The sequence below is a fragment of the Lissotriton vulgaris genome, chromosome 6 (genome assembly GCF_964263255.1).
Source record: "Lissotriton vulgaris chromosome 6, aLisVul1.2, whole genome shotgun sequence".
NCBI lineage: Eukaryota > Metazoa > Chordata > Amphibia > Caudata > Salamandridae > Lissotriton > Lissotriton vulgaris.
The window spans coordinates 738,169,958-738,194,808 of NC_141694.1; positions in this window are offsets into that span (position 1 = coordinate 738,169,958).

Genomic DNA, 24,851 nt, shown 5'->3' on the forward strand with positions numbered 1-24,851 from the left:
TGCGCTAACGCGGCGTGTCATATAACGCATTACGCGACAACGTAGGTCAAGAATATAGTCAAAATGTCTCCACCAACCAGCGTTCGGAACACAACCCCTTTCAGCAGTCCAAAAAGTTCTGTTAAATGACAACAGAGGGGACAGGCAACAAGAACCATCAGTCAAAGAGGGGAGGGCAAGTTCTTCTCTACCGGGTCATGTTGGGGCGCTCCCGGAACTGATCGAATTGGTAGTCTACAGTGTTTCTGGATGTTTCAGACTAAAGCTGGCGTCAGCATGAGAGCACTACCATCTCGTAGCTCCGTCGTGGCCATTCCACGAGCAGACATGGCAGCAGCTCCCCACCAGAAGCCTGTGGGAGTCGGGGGCCCCCAAGACTTTTGTAGAATCTTCACGGCTGAGGGGACGCTTTCGAGAATGGGACCCAAGCCCTATCAGGGAAGCGTCCGAGTTCCAAGGTGTCCCAGGGCCATTTTAGTGGACCAGGCCCAAAACCGAAGAGCCGGCCGCCATTTTGAGAGTCCTGTGGCAGTCGCCTATCGCTGCACCGCAAGAGCGGGAGCAACTCAACTACATGGTGAGCGAGACGCTGTAGTCGCAAGAGCGGGCGGTAAACAGCTGAATGGCGGAAGAGGCACAGTGTAGCAAAAGCGGGCAGAATGGCAACTAAAACGGTAAAGGGGCGCCCCACTACAGCGTGTCTTCAGGTCAAACGGATTGTGGGACAAAGTCCAGAATAGAAGAGTCATCAAAAGGCAAAAAGTTCCGCCGGACCCCGGGAGCCGGCCGCCTATGTCGGGGGCGATCTCAGGCTACACCAGTGCTATAAGACTTGGGGAGGGGGTCGGAGCCAAGCGTCTTCTCCGAGTCCGTGCCATCACACCGCCCCTTGGGGGCCTCCGTCAAGCGGTTTAGGGAGGTACCATATAACATTGTTTTCAAATGCAGTCAGGTCCACAAACGACCCTCACTTACTTTGAGAATAGTGAAGCTGCAGTAGGTGGAAATAAGCTTCAGACAGTCTTACAAGCACTGCTTTTCTAAACATTTTTTGATTTGTTTGTATTTTTGCACAGTTTTATATTTTTTTTTGTTTTTGATGGAGGGGAAACAACAAAGCACAGGCATTGAAAAAGGCTCAAACTCAGAACTCTGAACTATGGCACCCAACATCCAGGACTTGCCATCCGGATCTTGGCGCCTTGTGCTGCTTCCGACCTATTCACACATCGGTCCACTACTGACATCATCTCATAAACCAACGTAATGTAAATAGTTATTTAATAAAATATTTTACCCTGTTACTTTGCTGGTGTGTTGTCTATATTTTTAATATTTGCATAGGGTTTGTCGTTATTTTGGGCGGGGTGGGTGACGGAGCCGAGCTGTCTTGCAGCCCTCATGGTGTGGAGCTCAGTTCATCTCACTATTTTCGTATTTCTCATGAAGGGTTGTTCCTAATGTTTCTATTTTAGCGAGGTCAAAAAGAGATCCAATTAGTGGCCTACTGATTTTGCTCGATTACTTTTATTTTTTTACACGATTTTTCACGATTTTTCACTATCTGCAAAGACTAAACAGAGTATTGCGACTTTGTGCTTGTTTGTAAATAGAGAATGAACCAAAGAGAATCAATTGTAAAACAGTAAATGCTTGGATAACAATCAATCAAATGGAGAGACAAGCAGGCACGACGGATTACAACGGGGGTAAAGGCCTGCGTTAACTACTCTTCACTATCTGCAAAGAGAGAGTACTACTAAGAGAAAAGAGGGGAGGGGGGCAGCGTTCAAAGCACATCAGCGTGCATAAACACGAAAAAGTTTTTACCTATCACGTACTTGACATTTTACAGCTTTTGATATTTGCTATTAAAAAACCAATGAAATTCACTGAAAAAACCATAGGTTATAGGCCATATATAGTTAGGAATTTGCATTTACAAAACCTTGAAAATTCACTGAAAAAACCATTGGTTATAGACCATATATAGTTAGGGATTAGCCTTTTCAAAACCTTATTTTACTCACACAAAACCATTGAAATTTCATATATAGTTAGTTCCACTAACTATATATCGCGCACCCGCAATCCACTGCTGATGATGTCACATATTACATCATTCATGACATGGTTAGTGACATCACTGATGACATCACTGATGACATCTCAAATGACATCACTGATGACCTCTCAAATGACATCACTGATAAAATCACTGATAACATCTCATTTGACATGACTGATCACATCACTGATGATATCATTCATGTGATAATACCATGAACCTCTTCAGACTCTAATATAACCTTAGATACAATCAGTGTAAACAGACAGTCACAGACTGTCACTCATCCATGGAGTTACTCACACACCTAGTCAGTTATGCAAAAAAACAATCACACCTCCATTTTCTCAACTATACAGTTATACACACCTTACTTATTCAAACATATACTAACACATATTTACTTTACTCTCTTATACAATCCCTGATACATGTTCACAATGATCCATACAGCCACTCACACATTCACTGGCTCTTATGCACAGTTATTTATATATGTCAACTCTCACATGTACTGTGTTTTACATATGTACTTACTTTGACATGTAGCACTGAGATATCCATTCACTCACCAATACACTCATGCACACAGTCAACCGCCCATACAGCTGTTTTCACATGCACTTTTGAACCCATACATCTAGTGAATCAACTGCTCACACATCTATGCACACAGTCAAACACCTCCCAGCCACCCACACACACTCAGTCTCCCATACAAATACTTGGGCAACCAATCAATAACCCATATAGTTACTCATATAGCTACTGATCAACACATGCAGCAGTTTGAAGAACAACAGACATAATGATGCACAAATTAAGACAGTTTAGTCACTAACCCATGCACTCAGTGAGACACATCTAATCACTCACTCATACAGTCAGTCATGCACCTACTAAATCCTTCACCCAGACACTTATACATCCACTCATTCTTCAATATGTAAGACATATTTTAACTTTACAGAAACACACAGTCACTGGATGTTGTCATCAGTGATGTCATCAGTGATGTCATTTGAGATGTCATCAGTGATGTCATCAGTGATGTCACTAACCATGTCATGAATGATGTAATATGTGACATCATCAGCAGTGGATTGCGGGTGCGGGATATATAGTTAGTGGAACTAACTATATATGAAATTTCAATGGTTTTGTGTGAGTAAAATAAGGTTTTGAAAAGGCTAATCCCTAACTATATATGGTCTATAACCAATGGTTTTTTCAGTGAATTTTCAAGGTTTTGTAAATGCAAATTCCTAACTATATATGGCCTATAACCTATGGTTTTTTCAGTGAATATATATATATATATATATATATATATATATATATATATATATATATATATTATTTTTATTTTACAAGTGTATGTATATATATATGTATTTATAATTATTAATATGTTTCTAATATTTTATAAATAACATTTTATAATGTGTTACAATAATTATTTAATAATAATATTAAGTACATTTATTATATTATATTTTATATATGTGTATGTTTAATTTATTTTTACATTATATTTATTACTTATAATTTTAAACCTTTTCTAATAATTAGTCCATGTGCACCAGCAAGATTGTCACAAAATTCACTTTACTTTTCTTTTCTTTACTGCAAAGTGAGAGGAGTTTGTAAACACCAACCCACATTCTCAGAATATAAGCAGAAGACACAGCTTGACATTTGACCTCTCTCTTTGAACCACAGCAAATGTGACAAAATAAACACAGAATTTAAAGGCATTTCCTTTTTCTAAGAATTTGCTCTGAAACACTGCTGTCATATGTAAATTGCTCCGACTACCCAATATAGACAGATTTAAGTTTTCAAACAAAGCTTTGTGGGAATTGGAGTTATATTGCACTTGTTTGGTTTCCACCTAGAATAAAATCTGGGGCAAAATGCATTCTACAGCTTGCTCTGCAACTTTAACACAAACTCAGTTTTTTTTAATAATTGATTATTTTACATTCCAGTTTTTCTTTTTAAAACTAAACTATTTCAACAAGACTCTTGTTAGCATTGTGATGCACATGCTGGTTCATACCTACATATGTTGGGCATCATTTACGAGGTCCATAGCGGCACTTTTGTGCCACCAGAGAGTCGCTTTTTTGACGCTCCATTGGTGCAATGTGTTGCTGCATATTTACAAATCCACGCAAAATCACTTTGTGTGACTTTTCATGGCCTTGTAAATATGTGCCCCTTTCATGCAGAACACTGCATGGAAGGGTTGTTCCCTGGGTGTTGATGTGGGTGTTCTCATGTGACCCCCATGGAATCTGATGCATTCTCAGATTTAAGAGTAATCGTAAATCTAGGAATGCACCAGATTCTAACGCTATCCCAAGGATGGCGTTAGGGAGGCTCAACAAGGAGAAATGTCATTATTTCTCCTCGTGTTTCTCCTTGTGCATTCTGCAGCACACATAGAAAGAGACAAACACCTCTTGTGATAGCCTTGTGCAGGAACACCCCTACAACGCAGACACCCTTGCACCATGGCACTAGGGTGTCTGCGTTAGCGCATGGCAGCCCATTGGGCGCCAGCGCAGGGGAAAAGGACAGGAATGTGCTTTTTCTCATAGATACAGCACATTCCTGTCCTTTTCTTTTGACGCACAGCAGCGCAACAAGATTCCTTGCGGTGCTCCCCTTTGCCAAAACCTTGTAAATGAGGCCCTAGGTTTCTATTCCCTGTTGTTTCTGAATGTTGGACCTCTGTTTGGCAAAAGGTTGACGTTATAACTAAAGTTTCCTCATCTTTTCTTTCAATAACTTGTTTTTGGGAGGGGTACACTCTGTTTGGTCTCATATTATAATGCTGAGATAACATATAGACCTCTCAATAGCAATTGCTTTACAGGCGATTACTTCTAACTGGAAATCCCCAAAATATTTCTAACTGTTCGTGGATTTCAGTATGTTGCAATCACAGATTCTACAGATTTAATCTGAACTCTCTACAATTAGTTAAACATGATAAATTTTGGCCACCAATTATTTATCTCATATTGCTATTGTAATACTACTACGTCTTAAAACAACTAACAGCTTTTTTGATGAATTTCGTCTATGCTGTGAGTTGTTATTTATGTTATATTTCACTCAGATTTAAAAAGGATATTTTGTTATAATTTTTCACTATATATTAATTTTGTTTCAACATATACGTGATATCCTGCTTACTTTCTTCTTTCCACTCTCTTCCTTTTTCTTTTATCTTTTTTTCTCCTTCCACATTTCTTCTTTTTTTTTATTATAATGTCACTCCGTGCGTTGCCTTTTTGGAGACATTCATTTTAGGATTTTATTCCTCTTTATTTTGATACATTGATCGCATTCTGCTGTATTGTCGAATATATTACGAACTGGCTTAAAACAAAGAATTTAAAAGCATTTTTATTTATTGATTGGGCTTTCTGGACCCACCAAAAATCGTCTCATGACCCACCATAGGATCGCAACCCACAGTTGTGAAACACTTACCCTATGCGCCATAGTCCGGATCTGCAGCAGTCTGTGCTATTCTATCACTGACACAAGACAGAGTTGTAAGGGTTTGCTTCAGTCCTAACACATTGCACTTCCTCGTATTCTCGAGCCCGACACATAGCTCTGCTCAGGCACTTTAATTTGAATCATATTTATGTTAACAAAGATAAAAATCACCTAAATCAATTACATATTTTATCATATTGATCTAAAAAACACACTTTTGCTCATGCCAGTACCTGAACATACTCCCTGTTCCCGTATCCTTCAACTCTTACCTTTTCCACCAGCTAAGAAAAAAGAAGTCGCTGCTGTCACACTTTGCTTCAGGTGTTAAATCCTTGCGTGCTCGTGCTTTTCAAATCAGAAATTTTATTTGATGTATCACAAGGGGCCTAAAACCTATCCAACAGTAGCATGAAAAACATGTTTTGTTTTGTTTAGTTCACATGAAAAGTCAAACATGGTCATGGCTGGGGCCTACCCTGTTAACTTTCTTTGTTATAAATAATACACAACTTCCTCCTGGCATCTCCAGTTCAATGTTGCTGCCACGAGTGGGAGCAGGTCTCTCTGACATCCACGAGGAGGGGTGTAGTATGTGTTTTATTACTTTAGTTAGTTTTAGAACCTTATATTGTATTATGTTAGTTTCCCTTTAAGCACATTAGTTGTATTCATTTGAATGGCTAAGTTCTATGTTCTAGTGTGTTCGTGTGTACTACGAGGGGAGTTCATGCAGTCAGCTGATGTACTTGGACGTGCTCTTTATATGGATTAAACCTCATCATAATTCTATCGGATTTCCTATTTATTTCCAATTTTTATTTACTACAAAAACTGGCGACGATCGGGATCATTAAGGAACCACATAAAGAATTGGAACTTGAAATACTTTTTCTTCATCTTTATATTGTTTTCCAGTAATCCTTAAAAAATTCAGTTATTCGTCTTTCTTCAATTTTTTCATCTTTCTAAAACTATGAATACACCGTTGGATTTGACCTTCTATCATTCGAGAAACTAATTTTGCTGACTTTAAACCGTGAGTACACTGTGGATTTGGTTGTCCGTGAATTTCATTCTCTTTCATGGAGCTTGCAGCCTGACTTTTATTTTGATTTTCAACAATTATTTTGGTAAATTTTCGTACTGTGTACATCTTTTGAGGGCTTTGTTTACCTTAAAAATTTCTTCGTTGGTGCTGCGCACACCCTCGAGCTCCACAGCGCTCCAACGCTTAGCGACGTAAATTGTGCTCTCCTCGAGCGCTCCTTGTTTTCGTGCAGTTGCTTAGTTACCTTAGACGCTAAGAGGCAACGCACGTCGGAGTTCGCGCTGAAGAGGTAACACACGTCAGAGGTCACGTTGTATTGTATTGTATATTGGATTTATATAGCGCTTATCACCCAGGGGTCTCTAAGCGCTTGCCTTGGGAACCCGTCCTGGCTTTTCCCTGTGAGATAGCCCCTACAGGGCATCCCCAAGGTGAAAGCCAGGCATCCCGCCACGGGGGGGCCGTTGTGGAGATTAAGCAAGTTTACTGCCCAGAGTTGCAGAGTGTGAACCCATGATTAGATCAGGCACCGAAGCGAGAATTATCGAGTCCGTGGACATTTGAGCTCAAGACCCTGCCGCGTCGGGAATTGAACCCTGGTCCTGGGTCTGACCTCTGCTTCAGGGTCTGCCTGCTCTAACCAGTGAGCCACACTTCTCCACTTGCTTTGACCTTACATGTTAAAAGCTATAGCACACATTTCTGATTGTGGTATGAGCTACACGTTGCGCGTGCCTCCATCTTGAATTTTAATAATAATTTCTTCGAAGCATTTTCCACATTGAGCACGTCATTTCTTCAACTATCCAACGGATTTATACAACATTTCTGCATTATCGCTTACAGCGTGAGTTTATTCAATTTATTTTGTTCTAATTAAAAAAAAAAAAATTCTCTTCATTTTCTTTTCTCATTTTATTGGAAAACATGAGTAATGACAATTCAGGAGGTAATTCTGCTTCTGCTTCTGGTTCTACTACAAACAGCTCCTTATCTTCTTCTTGCATTAACATCAATATTAGTACTCCTAAAGAATTTTTAACTTCTCCTGGTGAACCAATCATTAAGTGGTCTGAATGGAAAGATTATTTCCTTAATTATATAGCCACTTTAGAAGACAATGTTGGAATATTAACACCTGAAAGCAAAATGAGAATGCTTTTGCATTGTCTCGGCCCAAAAGGGCTAAGAGTTTACAATCAAATGCAGAAACCTGATAGATCAGGGGATTTTGACATTTTTAATGCAGCTCTATCTGATTTGACTGAACATTATTCTCCTACAGTTTGCATTGGTGTCACTAGACGAGCATTCTTCAAAAGAAAACAGTTAGAGAATGAGTCTGTAGAGGAGTATGTTTCGCAACTGAAATTACTTGCCATGCACTGTAAATTTGGTGTGTTGCATGGTGAACTTATCCGCGACCAAGTTGTTGTCTGCTTAAGAAATAAGAGCATTCAGGATAGACTTTGGATTGAAGGAGAATCTAGTTTGAAAGATGTAATTACATTATTAAAAAAGGCAGAGCTTTCTGACAGGAGTTCCATAGCTCTTTCAGAACAAACTGAATCTCCTATTACCTCTACGTCTACTACTTGAGGTGTCAACAAGATTTCTGTTAATAATAACAGCAAAGATGGGTCAAAGAAAAAGAATTACAAGAATTTTCAAACCAATAAGGGATTTCAGAAGGGTCTTCCAAGCAGAAACCAATTTTTAAGCAGACGTACAATAAGAACAATACTACTTTTGCTTGTTATCGTTGTGGAGATAAGAATCAAAATGCTGGTTTTGACAAATGTCCTGCAAGATCTGTAAAATGCTCTAATTGTGGAGTTCTTGGACATTATGCTAAGGTTTGCAACAGAGGTTCATTTCAGCGACCTAAAGTTTCTTGTATTAACGACACTGATTCTTCTGACTATGATTCTGACGTTAATAATTCTTTATCTCCAGTTACTGGGAAAATTCAATGGAAACTAACATAATACAATATAAGGTTCTAAAACTAACTAAAGTAATAAAATACATACTACAAGGGGGCTGTGTGGGGATTGTACAAAGGTAAACAGAGCTCTGACAACCCTGTTTTCTAACTATACATAGCGCTTTTCCTGCAGACTCCGAGGCAAGGGGTAAAAGGAAAGGTTGTGGTAATCATATCCTTCCTTTATGTTTAATATAGAACTCAGAGTCATCCATGTCATTTCAGTATTGTGCATGTCATGTGGAACTGTAATATGTAATGTGGAATTCACTGATGCAAGAGCTTTGGTTTGATGCAAGCAGAAGCGGTTGGAGTTTGCCTTAGTTGGACGCCTTAGCTCTTGCACCAGTGGGCCCTTTCATGGCACTTAAATAAACAAGGGGCATATTATGAAGACAGGAAATTATCGCCGCATTATCGGCAGAAAACTGCAGATAAAGCGGCGATAATGGGCTTGATAATATGCTCTATGGAAGTGAAGACATCTAACATGGGCTTCGATTGGAATTCCATAGAGCATATTATCAAGCCCATTATAGCCACTTTATCTGCAGTTTTTTGCCAATAAAGCGGCGATATTTGCAAATGGCCATGTCTGAACTGGGGTGGCAGAGTGGGATAAAGAACGGTGATGGATTAAACCCAGATCTGTTTGATTGGTTCAGATGCTCCGTCCATCACCACCCTCTTTTGTACCGCTTTGTTCACCATAAGTTGGCAGGGTATGCTCAGACAGGAGTCCCTTGCTCACTTTGCTACTGGATTCAAGCAAGCCTGGCTGAAGATGGCTGTAATGCCAGAAACCGGTCCTAGGAAGCTTGTTTCCGGTCCAGGGAAGGCATGGCTTGGCAATTCGGACTGGACTGTTCCCATGAGGCACAGGGTCAGACTGATGTGCATATGGCTATGTCTGAACTGGGGTGACAGAGTGGGCTAAAGGACAGTGATGGATTAAACCCAGATCTGTTGACTGGGTGTGAGTGTTTGATTGGTTCAGATGCTCTGTCCATCACCACGTCTTTTGTACCACACAATATTGAAAACACACATAACTATCCCTGAATATTACATGTAAACACATGTAGGGCCTTATTTATGAGAAGTGATACATTGCTGTGTGAAAACAGGGATGCGTCACTTATTAGTGCGCCATCCTTGTGACATGAAGGATGTGTCATATTTACTGTATGACGCATCATGTCGCAAGGAGTTACAGATACGTCAGTATTTCTGATGTATCTGTAGGCGCAAAAGTGATGCATTGCTAGGGTTTGTCTGAAAACAGACGCAACTCCAGCAATGTACCCTTTCACATAGGGCAAGCCCCATGTGAAAGGGGCTGCATCAGTCTTACGCCTGCTTTGAGGCAGGTGTAAGATATTGATGCAATGGCATCCTAGAAGTGGTGCACTGATTTCTCATAGATTTCAATGCACCACTTCTATGAGGCTTTTTGTGGGGGAACACCCACCCTGCATACATTATACCATACCTGCCGCAGGTATAATGTGGTGCAGGGGTTTGCAAAGTGACGCATCTGCTTAGATGCGTCACTTTGTAAATAGTGAGTCACAAAAAGTGACGCACCAGTGGCATAAAAGTGAAGCAAGGCCTCCTAAATAAGGCCCTTAGAATTTGGCCTAGTGTTCCTTTGCACTGTCAGGAACCTAATGAAATTAAATGAAATATTGTATTAAATAAAGCGCATAGCCACTCCGAATAGAGTGTCCTTGCACGTGACAGTGGGAGGAAAACATGCGTAAAAGACCAATCAGTTATTAAAAAGCCAGGTTTTTATGTTCTTTCTGAAAGAGAGTAGGTCTTCTGGTTATTCTCAGAGAACTACCAAACAAAAACAGGTTGAAAACAGGAGGGTCCTAGGGAGAATTTAAAAACCACACAGAATTTATTACCCAGCAGTAACTTATAAAACAGTACGAAATCCTTGGGTCTAAACATCTAAATAGTATCAATGTGTGGTAAATCACTACAAAATGATTATGACAAATATCAAAACAGAATCACAGGCTACACACCCCGGGAATAGCCAATGGGCATTTCCCTTTTAAGGACGATATACCTCACTCACCAATAGGTGACATACTTCATGATAGGGATTCTCCTCTCAAAAGAAAAACCTAGTTCCTTTTAGGGCTACAAACCCCTCCCTATGAGAGAGGAGCTCAGGGATGTTTTATAACAAGTAGGACATACTAAATCCACAAATGAAGAGCAAAAAGTATAAGTGAAGGCGCAGCGCAAAAGATAACAATGTGAGGAAAGTGCAGTTAATACTAGCCAGGGGGTGTGAAATCAATATTTTATTCTGAAATACCCACTGACAGGATTAAAATCAGGGCACCAGCCGTGTGAATTAGAACCGCTTCAGTGAAGTGAAATATCGGTCAACATGTTTCAGCCATATAGCCCAACCGTGGGCAAGGCTTTCATCAGGACCTATAATGGTGCTACTGCGAAAAAGTGTATCAGTGATAAAGTAAAAAAAGGATACAAAACAGACTCTGTCCTCAGTACATCTGTTACGAAAAGGAAGAGTTTACCTGCAACCGCCGGGTACTCAGTCCCACCTCGGCCTGGCAGTCACTCAGGAAGGGGACACCGCTCTCTCCTTCAGTACCTCGTATCTTGTAGAGCCGATTTCAAAATTTTGGGCCTAGAAAGCCGAGAGAGCTGCCTCCAGTGCGGGCACAGCATATCTTAGGCACGATGGCCAGGTTGGCATTGGATGATCTTAGGGATCTAGATGTTGTGTAGCGATTAACATGCTTATTTAGGTAGCAGGCTCCCAAGCCGTGGAAAGCTTTAAAGAAGATAGTCATCGCTTTGAAGTTGATCCATTCTTTTATGCAGAACTAGTGTAGAGACTTAAGAATAGGGGTCATACTAGATCTGGGTTTAGTTCTCAGGATAACTCTGGCTGACGCGTTTGTACCACTTGTAGGTGCTGGATAAGAGATTTGGGAAGACCGAGGTACAAGCTGTTGACATAGTCAAGCTTTGATGTCACCAGAGCCTGCACCACGATCTTTCTACTCTCGTTTTAACAGTGGAAGGAACTTTTTTAACATCTGGAGTATGCCAAAGCAAGCGTCAGTTAGATTTTTAATTTGAAAGTGCATGGAGAGTGTCTTGCCTATGACAATTCCTACGTTTTTTGACTTTCTCCTTTTCTGCGGGAAGGGGCGGCAGATCTTTTGGCACCAAGAGCTCCAGTCAGGCGTTTCGGGATTACCAAACAAAACAACTTCAGTTTTGTCAGGATTGCACTTCAGCTGATGGACCTTAAGCTAGTTAAAAACCTTTGTGAGGCATGACCTAATCATTGCCCCGTCAAAGTCGGCTCCTTTTTCACATGTAAAAATCAGCTGAGTGTCATCAGCATAGGAAACAATTTGGACGCCCTCTTTCTCTACCAGAAATGCAAGGGGGGATAGATATATATCAAAAAGGGTAGGACTGAGAATGGAGCCTTGAGGGACACCTACATTCATGGCCAGAACCGGGAATGAGAAAGTGGGGAGCCAGATGTCCTGAGATCTATTTGCTAAGAAGGATGACATTCAAGTTAAGCACCCCCCCCCCCATGCCGATGTTAGCAAGTCTCTCCAGAAGTCTTTCATGTGGGACCATATCAAAGGCCGCCGACAGATCGAGCAGTATCAGAACAGCCTAGCCTCCCTGGTCCAGCTTACCCTTGAGAAATTCAGTCACTTCCAGCAGAGCGAACTCCGTTCTGTAATTATCCCTAAAACTGGATTGGGACTCATGAAGGGGCTTCCCATCTTCAATGGGTTTTTGGAGGGCCTTGTTTACATGCTTCTCTAATACTTTGGATTGGTCTGTAGGTAGAAGGTCAGTTCTTCCTCTGAGATGTTAGTGAAGGCTTGTTGGATCACGGAGATCTTTTTGTGGAAGAATTGAGCTATTTGCTTAGACCATTCTTCCTTGTGCCGGCTTTCGGGGGAGGGGGGTAAAGGATTTAACTATGCTAAAGATTTCCATACTCTTATTTTAGGCATTTTCTACCTTGGTTTGAAAGAGGTTTTTCTTGGCAGCCTTCACGAGAATGTAATGAGCTTTTAAGGTGATTTATACACCTTCCTGTCCTTAGGTAGATAGGATTTATGCCATTTCTGTTACATTTTTCTACAGTTTCTTCTGCTAGATCTGAGGGAACCGTTAAACCATGGAGCTGGTGGGGCCGACCTTTTTGAGAAGCTGGAAACAAACGGGACCGCTGTACCAATGTTGGTTCGGAGCCATGAATCTATTGAGAGGGCGTCCGAGTCGGGCAACCAGACAGCTCCAGTGAGGAACAACTGAGGGCATCTGCTAACATTTAAATGGATATTTTATGGAACGTCCTGTAATTAGGGACCCTCTGACCTGCGTTAGTCCGAGGGGCTGTGGTCGAGTTCGAAATGACGAATTTTAATTGGAGGTGGTCAGACCAGGTAATGGGAAGAGGTAGGCTTGCTGATATGTCAAAGTTGTGAAAGATTTGGTCTAGGGTATGGCCCTTCTCATGAGTGGCCGAAGAAATCAATGGAAACATGTTGCTGGCCTGCTGCGTCTCTTTGAAACCAAGGAGAGGGGCTCTTCAACTCCTAAGGGATGGAGCACCCAATAACTTTAAAGTTAAAAAAATCAATATACCCTTTGGAGAAATCTTAGGGATTCTTGAAACCACAATTCATGCCGCCACATTCATACTGCACACAGGATGTTACTCACACTCTGGATGTTTAAGGCACTTATATATACATTTAATACGATTTATAGTGCAAAACAAAGGTACAGAAAATACACAATATACAGTTTAAAATCATTAAAAACACAGTAGATCCTAATGGGAATTCATTCACATTAAAAAAGGAAAATGTATGTAGACATCTGTATTAGTCATACAATTTGTTAATTTGGATCAATAGACAGCACTATGCACGGACATCAATTCCCTGTCTAATTCTGACTGCTGACTTTGTACAAAATTGAACACAAAGACACAGGGCAACAAGGAAATTGTTTGAGAGTCTTTTCCATTGTCCATATGTATATTGAAATCTCCCAGAATAAGGCAGTTGTTATATTTTAAGGTGGTGGTGGCTGTATTAAGCATAGTAATAACATTTCCAATTGCACCGGGAGGTCTGCAAATCAGAAAACCAGCTATGCTATGATGGGGGGATAAGGTACAGCGGAAGCCTAAGGACTCTGCACCCTCAATGTTTTCCATCGGGATGGGAGAGCAGTCTAGTTTTTGATTGTAAATTGCAGTGACACCGCCCCTTCCCACTGAGTCGGTCACTCCTAAGGATTTTATGACCCGTAGGGATGGCCGAGGTGATAGTAGGGTTGGAGGCTTCAGACAGCCAGGTCTCAGTGAGAAATAAAGCTCAGGCTGTTAGTCTAAAAGTAGGTCATGAATGTGTGGTTCATGCATTTGTATAGAGCGACAATTTAAAAGGGTGGCCTTTAAGTCCTCTGTTTTCTTATTGTTTTCACACTTATTGTTGCGTGGAATGATCTTGGGTGTGTGTTTCCTGGGCTAGAGGAGAGACCAGTTGCACTTGTTGCATTGAACGGCTACCTCCAACCTTGGATCAGCTGCTGTACACTGACATAATGGTAGCCTCCTAAGGCTAAGCAGTTTTTCCCTATTGTAATATAGTGGAAGAAACTCACCGGAGGGGAACTGGGCAGCATGGCCGTCCGTTTGCATTTGGAATATATAGGCTAATGCCTAGGATGCAAACTGGATCGCTAACACAGCTGAGGAAGCGGGAACTGCGCTTGCAGAAGTGCGATAGTAGCCCAGCCCTCCGCACAATCGGCGTATCAGCCATGGCGCAACAGGACTGGAGGAAAAGCAAGATGAGAATCGTAGTAGCTAAGAAGGTGTAGGCAAGCAGCATCAAGTAAAGTGCAAGTGCGCATAGGTAGGAGAAATTGTTAAAAAGCACGTAATTTTGCCACACATATACAATTTAAAAAGTATTAAAAACCTAATAGTAGGGCATGAAACACTAAATCCTACTGCTGTCAGCTGCACACGTCTGTTTGCATCGGGAATATATAGGCTAATGCCTATGGTGCAAACTGGATCGCTAACGCAGCTGAGGAAGCAGAAACAGGGGCTCAAATTAGATCATAAATTCAAAGCTGTTCTGAACAGGGGCCCCCAAAATATGTTTGGCACAGGGCCCCCAAAATCCGTAAGATGTCCCTGCTCACTTGGGATCCTGTGAACCCCAACGTACCTTGATCTTCAACCCGACACCTGCACCCTCAACCTGAGGGTCCCCCCGACAGCGACCAGAGCTGGTAAGAAAATCCAATGCCCAAAGACACAACTGCACCCGACGTCCCACGGCCTTGAGTGGTCCAACCGATGCTGTCCAGGCATCCCTCAACAATTCAAAAACCTGTCTTGCTGGTAGTCATCCTCGGGAAACCTCCTTGACCGAGCCTGCAGTATTTCTTCTGAACTGGAGCTCTCCTTTGGAAACAGAAGTGCTCTCGACATCTACTTGGCACCCTGCAACTGGCTGCCTTCGTGCTGCTGGTGGTGCAGCTCCTGTGTTGATTGTTGGCCCCTGCAGTGCTTATATTAACCCCAGGAGCTTTGCTCCCACACCCAAGTGCAAAAACCACAGTTGATAGACAGAATGCAGAAAAATGTCATACATTCACCCCAATACAGAGATCTGGGCCTAAATCCATCGTTTCTTTTTTGCACTCCAGACCACCCCACTTCAGACATGGCCATATGCAAATCAGTCTGACCCTGTGCCTCATGGGAACAGTCCAGCCCGAACTGCCAAGCCATGCCTTCCCTGGACCGGAAACAAGCTTCCGTGGACCGGTTTCTGCCATTCCAGCTGTCTTCAGCACGGCTTTCCTGAATCCACTGGTGTGGAGAGCATGGGACTCACGTCTGAGCATACCCATCCCACTCGGGGTGACAAATGCAAAAACCACAGTTGATGGACAGAATGCAGAACAATGTCATACATTCACCCCAGTACAGAGATCTGGGCCTAAATCCATCGTTTCTTTGCACTCCACACCACCCCAGTTCAGACATGGCCATATGCAAATCAGTCTGACCCTCTGCCTCATGAGAACAGTCCAGCCCGAACTGCCAAGCCATGCCTTCCCTGGACCGGAAACAAGCTTCCGTGGACCGGTTTCTGGCATTCCAGCCGTCTTCAGCACGGCTTAACTGAATCCAGTAGTGTGGAGAGCATGGGACTCACGTCTGAGCATACCCATCCCAGTCGGGCTGACAAATGCAAAACAACAGTTGATGGTCAGAACACAGAACAATGTCATACATTCACCCCAGTACAGAGATCTGGGCCTAAATCCATCGTTTTTTTGCACTCCACAACACCCCAGTTCAGACATGGCCATATGCTTTTTTTTTTTTTTATTTGATTCATTTTTGATATTGCAAGATTCCGCAAATAACAACGTAATACAGTTATACAGTTTCCAAAGGTCAGGTTTAGCAAAAAATTTATATTTTTGAGTGTAGAAGGTAGAAATTAAACTAGAGTAGTAAAGAGGTAAGGGAGAGTAGTAGAAACAATTTAGTGCATAAACAAAGAAATGAAAAAGAATTGTTTGAATCATAGAAAGTAATTTAGTTGACAATCCCCACTTCTTATATTTTAAAAAAATGCTTCCAAATCTTTTCTTTTCTAGCATGGGCTTTTGGACCTCTATATTTAGCTAGTGTGAGTTCCATGATTCTGATTTCATTAACCAGAGCAAGCCACTCAGCTACCTTCGGAGGTTCCTTAGAGATCCATGCCCTAGCTATAATTAATCTTGCACATGCAAACAATATCGTTATAAGGTCCCTATTAAGACAATTGAACTCTTGAATGTCTAGTAAAACCAATTGTACAGTAAGTTCCGGTATCGCTATCTGATTGGTTTTTAAATGATCAGTTATTCCATTCCAATAGGTAGAAAGTGCAGGGCAGGAAAATAGCATGTGCTCAATTCCAGCAGCATATGTATTACATTTTGCACATTTAGATTTATCTGATAGCAAGTTCCCTTGCGACCATATGGATATTCTTTGTGGTGTGTAGTACAACTCAGTAATTGTCCTATATAGTTGCATTCTGAGGTTAGAGGAATGAACAATGTCGCTTAAGTGTGTTAAGGCCTTTCCAATCTGTGTTGCGTTTATATCTAGATTTAGTCTGCGAGACCATTTAGCTGCAATATTGGTAGTATTTTCACATTTGTCTTTATTTAACAATTGGTATCCCAGTTTTATAAGTGATTTGGTTTTATCAGAATAGATACATTCACAAATATCTGACTGTATAACTTCCGTTATTCTTATTTTGTTATGAAAAAAGTCTCTCAATTGTCGATATTTGAAGTGCATATCATTCGTAAGACCGTTTGTTATTTTCAGATTTTCAAAATCTATCAAACCATTAGTTCCATATATATCTCCAAGTGTGTTTATTTTGTGTCTAATCCAGCGCTCTCCTGTCCCATCCGAGAAGATACCCGGGAGACCTGGGTTGTTCCATAATCTAAGTTCAGCATTATAAAATGAACTTTGACTAATACGCAAGATTTTATCCCAAATTTTTATAGCATGTTTTGCGGTCTTAAATTTGACCCGCTTGAAATAATTTGGATCATGAACGCGCAGCAGGAATTGATTGGAATAGGCGCCTAGCATATATTGGTGAAAAAATAGCGATGGCCCATTTTTTAATAAGCTCCTTATTCGAAAGAAAAAAGTAGCTAAAAAGTACAAATTAAAGTCCGGAAAAGCAAGTCCCCCTTTAGAAATTGGCAGTGCCAAGAATTTTATAGCCCTTCGTGCCTTTTTGTACCCCCATATAAAGATACTACATATACCATCTAACCTTTTGAAAAAAAGTTTATTCGGTTGTAGCGGTATAGCTCTAAACAAATAAAGTAGTTTAGGTAGTATTTTCATCTTTATCAAATTGAGCCGACCTAATAAACTGAGAGGGATTTTGTGCCATTTTTTGAGACTCATGGTAGTTTCTTTTAAGAATGTCTCATAGTTCATTTCCAAAATTTTTCCCACTTTGGCAGCTAGTTTAATACCTAAATAAACAGCTTCTTTACAAGTATCAAAGATATGTATATCTGGGATATAATTAATTATAATTTGAGTTTTACTCACATTCAGTTTGTACCCGGAAATTCTGCCATAATTATGCGCTTCGTTAATAATTTCTGGCATAGCTTTATTAATGTCTGTTGTGTAAATTGCTATGTCGTCAGCAAAAGCAGTTAGTTTAAGAGGTATTCCCCCATGAATAACTGGAATAATATTAATTTGATCATTAAGTGCATTTAAAAAAGGTTCTAAAGAAAGAGCAAAAAGTAATGGAGAAAGGGGGCAGCCCTGTCTTGTGCCTCTTGCTATCTTGAAGTTAACTGAGTCTTTACCTCCATAACTTATCATAGCCAGTGGCTTATCATAGAGTGACCTTACCCAATCTAAGTAAGACCCAGATATTCCCATTTTATTTAATACTGCCCACAGATATTCCCACCCCACTCGGTCAAATGCTTTTTCCGCATCTAACATAATCATACTGAGTGGGGTGTGGGTAGCTTCTGCTACGTCAAAAGCTGTAATTGATGTATTTACATGCGTTGTGGTGTCTCTGCCCATTACAAAACCATGTTGTTGAAGGTTAACAATATCTGGCATGATAGGAGCTAAGCGATTGGCAAGAATTTTAGCAAAAATTTTAACGTCAGAATTAAGTAGAGAGATTGGTCGATATGATCCACATTCTTTTTCAGGTTTTCCCTTTTTCAAAAAGAAAATTATTTTTGCAATTTTCCATGATGGTGGTGCTTGCTTGGAAACAATAATTGAGTTTATCACCCTTTCTAATAACGGCAGAAGTTCTCATGCACAAAGTTTGTAAAGTTCCACGGGTAAACTATCTTCTCCAACCGCCTTCCCTAAGGGTAAATTATCGATTGCGCGTTTTATTTCATCAAGTGTTATTTCTGTATTTAATTGTTGGAGTACTTCGGTATTTACCGCCCGAGGTGGAGTTAAATATTTATCGAGATATTGTAAGATAGCTGCTTTGGATGGTATAGCCTCTGGTGTATAGAGTTGTTGGTAGAATTTAACAAACTGATTCAGTATTTGATCGGCTCGTTCGTAAGTGATTGAGTCTGGTCCTATTATCTCTTTAATTTTAGTTTTAGCTTTTCTATCCGCAGTTTTAAAAGCTAATATTTTCCCAATACGGTCGCCGCCTTCGTACTGATCAAGTTTGTACTTTTGCAATTTTGAGATATATCTTTCTCTCAAAGTTTTTTTTAGTCCTGCTTGTAATTCCGCCAACTTTAATTTAATCCGCTCTATACTGTTTTTTGAGTGCCGTGTTGCCTCAGCAAGTTGTAATTCCATGTCTAGTATATTAGAGGTCAATTTTTTGTTGTTTTTACGGCTCTCAGCATTAAGTCTAAATATATATTGTTGGGCGAGCCCCCTAATGCTGCATTTACATGTATCCCATACAATGTTTATATTAGCCGAATTGATATTTAATGAGATAAACTCCTGTATGTGCTTTTTGATTAATATATTGAATCCTGTATCAACGAGTAAGTGTCTTGGGAAGGTGAATTTTCGTGATTCTTTTTTATTTTGATCCTTAATTGTAACTTCAATTACCAAAGGATTGTGGTCGGAAGTGACTTTAGGGCAAATTTCAATCTCGCAGTTGTCTAAGATTTGATCAGAAGCCCATATCATATCAATTCTAGAGCAGGATCTATGTGGTGCAGAATAATGAGTAAAGCCTGCCAACATAGGGTGTTTAGTCCGCCATACATCTCTGATATTGTTCAATCTTGCTAGTTCTAAGATTGCTGCTCTAACTTTGTGCATTCTTTTATAGTTACTTTGCCCAGTAGAGTCTACTTTGTAATCAATAACACAATTAAAATCCCCGGCAATGATAATTTCTCCCTCCCATTCTAGTAATTCTAAAGTAAACTCTTCGAAGACTTTGGGATTGTCAATATTTGGTCCATATACTACACATATTACCATTTTCACATTATCACCTTGCATCTGTGCAATTGCCCACCTTCCCCGAGCATCTGCGGCAGTTTTAATTGTTTCTAATGGGGCTCCTCTTTGCTTTAAAATAGCTACCCCGGGGGTCGTGGCCAAGATGGCGGGCTGAGAGGTCGCACTTGCCGAGAGCTCCCGGACCCCTGAAACCCTGCACCGCTCGCAACCGCTGATTCCCCCCCGGATCGAGCGGTGACTGAGCCTGGAGATCCCTGTGGTGGTGTGGTGCGATAGTTGAGCCCTGAGAGCCCAGCCGGAGGTGCGATTCTGACTGAGATAGCCTGGGGCGGAGCCCGCTGGGCGGCTTGTGTGCGATCCGGAGGCCGCGAGACCTTCAGGCTTGGGGTCTCGACGGTGTGCTCTGCCGACTGTGTGTGCCCTGCTGGAGTGTCTGCACCACGGTGTTCGAGTGGGTGCCGAGGAGGACTTCGCCAGTGGAGCGGAGCCGAACGGAGGAGGTTGACGGGAGCGGAGCCGAACGGAGGAGGTCGACGGAAGCGGAGCCGGCCTCCGGCTGCTACGCAAGTCCGGGGCTTGAGAGCACTCGCCTCGTGCGGCCGTTCCGGCCCAACCCGGGTCGTGGCGGAGTGGTGTTGCGCCTCCGGAGCATTTATTCAACTAGACGTGCCGGCCCCGGCTGCCTACGCCCCGCGAGCCTGCCCTCCGGCTGTGTCTCTCCCCACTGGACTTGCGACGGGGGTAGGCCTCACTCCTTGGGCATTGGCCCATTGACTGTAACGGGCGGCCATTTTGTGAACTCCGGACCGGCTGCCCGGCCTTGCTCGGGGCCTCTGTGTGACGGTGCTTCCTGGCCGGAGTATAGCTGCCCTGGCCCTGGTGACCTCTTCGCCGAGCGACGGCCATTGGTGCCTTCCGCACCACCAGGATGTCGAATGCCAGGGGTCAAAGGAGGGGCGATCGGACTTTGCCGGACATGTTGGGACGCGGTGCCCTACGCAGCGGAGGGAGCCAAACCGCCACGACCTCCCCGGCCCCTTCCAGGGGCGATGAAGGCGGGGAACCCCCGGTGACACGATCGTTCCTGGAGTCGCTGTTTAGCTCCTTGCGGGAGGATTTTCAGACTTTGAAGCAGGAGGTGGCCGGGGAGGTCCGCGAGATACGGAGAGAGGTGGACTCCCTGGGGGAGCGGGTCAACACCGTGGAGGAAGCTGGTCACTCCAGGGACGAGGAGATCACCCACCTGCAGCAAGAGGTCCTGCGGCTGCGGGAGCAACAAATTGAGCTGCAGGCCCACGCCGAGGACCTCGAAAACCGGTCCAGGCGGAACAATATCAGGGTCCGAGGCGTCCCGTCCGGCGAGGAGGGTGAAGACGTGACCGCATACCTGGAGGCCCTTTTCCGTGCAATTTTGGGGGAGTCAGAGGATTTTCAAGTTCGCATCGACAGGGCGCACCGGGTGGGCCAGCCCCGCAGGGCTACGGCGCCCCCCCAGACATTTTGGCCTTCCTGCCGGACTTCCCCCTGAAGGAGCGGAACCTCCGCGAGGCGCGGCGGCAGCAGCCCTTCCGATTTCGGGACCACCCGGTGGCCCTATATCAGGATTTATCTACGGTCACACTGCAGAAGAGAAAGTCCTTTAAAATCGCCACGGACTTCCTCCGGGAGCAGGGGACACAGTACTCTTGGGGGCACCCTTTCCGCCTGATTTTTCGATGGAACAGAACATTGCACCAGCTCCGGTCCCTCCAGGATGTCTGCGCAGTGTTGGGCATAACCGCATCGGATACGGACACCCCGGCGCCGCGCCGCAGACGAAGCACTCGAGATGGCTGGCAGCAGGCTGGGGAGAGGCGTTCCCCGCCGCCGGAACGGCCGGACTCGCCCACGATTCGGGCGGACATGTCGGCCGCCATCCAGGAGGCCTCCAGAGTGGCGGCGACCGGTGAAGTGGCCATGACGGCCTGAACTGACTCCGGGGGGAGTCTACATTTGCCTTTTCTTATTGCAGGTGCGGGGGTTCTGGGGGTGGGTGGGGTAGGTTGGCGAGTGCAGGTGATGGTGGCTGGACGTCCACTGGATTGATTTTCCACGGCCTTGTCCGATAAGGACCGGACTGGGACAATGACTTCTTTGAATGACTTGAGAAGCGGGGAGCGGGAACGGGAATTGCAGGGGGGTGTTTTGAGTTTGGGGGTCTGCAAGGGGGCTGGGAGTTGGGAGCGGTGTGGGGTTGGGTGTGTGAAGTTCCAGGGGAGGAGGGGGGTTCCTCTAGTTGTGGGGTTTTGGGGTTTGGGGACTGTACTGTGCCGTAGGGATGTCTGCGTTTGCTGTGCGCTGAGGTTCCGTGAGGTGGCCTCCATCTTCGATTGCTGGGCCTTGTCCGCCTACACGTGCGTTCCAATGATTCCCCTCCTTGATGGCTCTTAAAGTTGTTACTCTGAATGTGAAAGGGCTGAATAACCCGGTTAAAAGGCGGGCGGTACTGTCTCTGTTGGAGAACTCCCAGGCTGATATCTGCCTACTACAAGAGACCCATCTACTGGCCAAAGACTGTCCCAGAATGCGTACCCCCAAGTTCCCCACGCAGCTTTTCTCCTCCAGCGCTTCCAAAACAGCAGGGGTGGCACTTCTGTTCTCCAGGGGGTTCAGGGGGGAGATCTTACAAAAGGTGGCGGAGCAGAAAGGGAGGCTTTTGGCATACAGGATTAGGGTGGGAGGCCTGGTGCTGACTGTTGGCTCTATCTACGGCCCCAATGACCGTCAGGATCAATTCTTGCACAGGGCACTGGAAGATGTGGCGTCCACCTCTGATAGGCACATAGTGTTGGGGGGAGATCTGAATCTGGTATTCGACGCGGCTATAGACAGGTCTGTGCAACGGCGCCACCAGTTGGGAGAGCTTTCGGGCTCGGTTCGCACCCGACTTGAGGAGCTGGACTTGCATGACATGTGGCGCCACCTCCACCCTACTACCCGCGCGTACTCTTACTACTCACACGCACACAAGTCCTATGCGCGGCTGGACCATCTCCTTGTGTCGGGCCCGATGCTCGTTTTAGCCTCGAATGCTGACGTGGGGGTCCTCTCTCTTTCCGATCATGCGCCGGTGGAGGGTGCCTTCAATCTACCCCCGGTGGCTCGGCAGAGAGGGGTCTGGCGACTCCGGGACACACTATTGGACAGACGGTCGACGGTGGAACAGATTCGCGCGGCCATTGCGGAATTACAGCGCGTAAACGATAATGATGACACCTCCCGCGCGACGCAATGGGCGGCCCTGAAGGCTGTGCTCCGGGGCAAATTTATTGCTATCTTCTCGTCGGAGAATAAGGATCGACAGCTTAAAAGGGACGAGCTTACCCGGCAGGTGCGGGAGCTGGAGCAGGTTCATCACAGGACGGGAGCCCCCAGAGTCTGGAGGCAGCTGAAGGCCGCCAGGAAACTCCTGTCTGCCCTGGACATGGACCGGGCGGAGTACGCGATGCTTCGTCTGAAGCACAAGTACTATACCGGTGGAGACCGATGCGGACGACTCCTGACCAACAAGCTTAGGGTGCAACACCAACAGCACCGAGTGAAGGAGTTGGTTAACCCGGCCGGAGGTTCTGTCACGGAAGACGAGCAAATTGCGGACATTTTCCGTAGTTTTTACGCTGACCTCTACACTGGCGAGCCCCCTTCCGCCCGGGCGGAGGCGGACTATCTGGAATCGGTGCCGCTCCCGTCGTTAACGCCGGATCAGACCCAGTATCTGGAACGGGAGATCCGTATCGAGGAGGTGGTCACGGCGATCTCCCGGCTTAAACCGGGCAAGGCCCCGGGCCCGGATGGCTTCATCCCTCTCTTTTATAAAACCTTCTGTCAGGAGCTGGCACCTCTGTTGACCCGCCTCTTCAACACATTCTCGGAGCCGGGTGCCATCCCCCCCGAATTTCTTCAGGCCACGGTCTCCGTGATCCCGAAACCAGGCAAGGACCGGACTGCCTGTGGGTCCTACCGTCCTATCTCGCTGCTGAACATGGACTTGAAAGTGTTCACCAGCATATTGGCAGCGCGCCTGGCACTACATTTGCCGGGCATGGTCGACTCGGACCAGGCAGGCTTTGTGCCTGGCAGGCAGACGGTGGACAACACAAAGAGGGTGACTCATATTCTTGAGAAGGCTTCCAGGATCCCCGGGGAAAGAATGCTCCTCTCCATAGACGCGGAGAAGGCTTTTGATAGGGTGCACTGGCCCTACCTGGAGAAGGTCTTGGGCAAATTCTGGATAGGCGAGAAGTTCCGGCACCTGATCTTCAACTGCTACCGGTTTCCGTCCGCGGTGGTCCGAGTGAACGGGGGCAGTTCCCGACCCTTTCCCATAGAACGGGGTACATGACAAGGATGTCCACTGTCCCCTCTGCTCTTTGCTCTTTATATGGAGCCGTTTGCTCAAAGGGTTCGGCAGAACCCCAATATCGTCGGAGTCAAGATGGGCGAATTTCATCACGCGATTAGCCTATATGCAGATGACGTCATTTTGAGGCTCGATGACCCACGGAGGTCGCTGCCGGCTTGCATTGCGGAATTGGACCTCTTTGCCGCGGTGGCGGGCTTTAAGGTGAACCTCGGGAAATCAGCTGCCCTCGACATTTCGCTCGCCAGCGCCACCAGGGCAAAACTGCAGAGGCTTTACCCTCTGAGTTGGTCCAGGGACCGGATTCCGTATCTGGGGATCCTGTTGGCACCCTCACTCCCGGCGATGGTCACGGCCAATTATGCGGCTCTGAGCACGAAAATCAGAGAGGAGCTGGGTCGGTGGGATAAGGGCACGCTGTCGCCGCTAGGTAGGGTGGCCGCAGTGAAGATGACCCTCCTGCCCCAGGTGCTATACCTGTTTAGGGCGTTGCCGCTCCAGCCCCCCACAGGGTGGCTCGCGGAACTCAATCGGCCATTGCGCGGTTTGTGTGGCAGGGCCGTAGACCACGGATCAAAAGGAACATCGCCATGCTGGCGCCTGAATCTGGGGGGCTAGGGATACCAGATGTATGGAAATACTTCCAGGCCGCCCAACTTCGCTATCTGGTGGAATGGAGCCGGTGGGAGTCAGACAAACACTGGCTGTTTCAGGACCAGGCGGTAG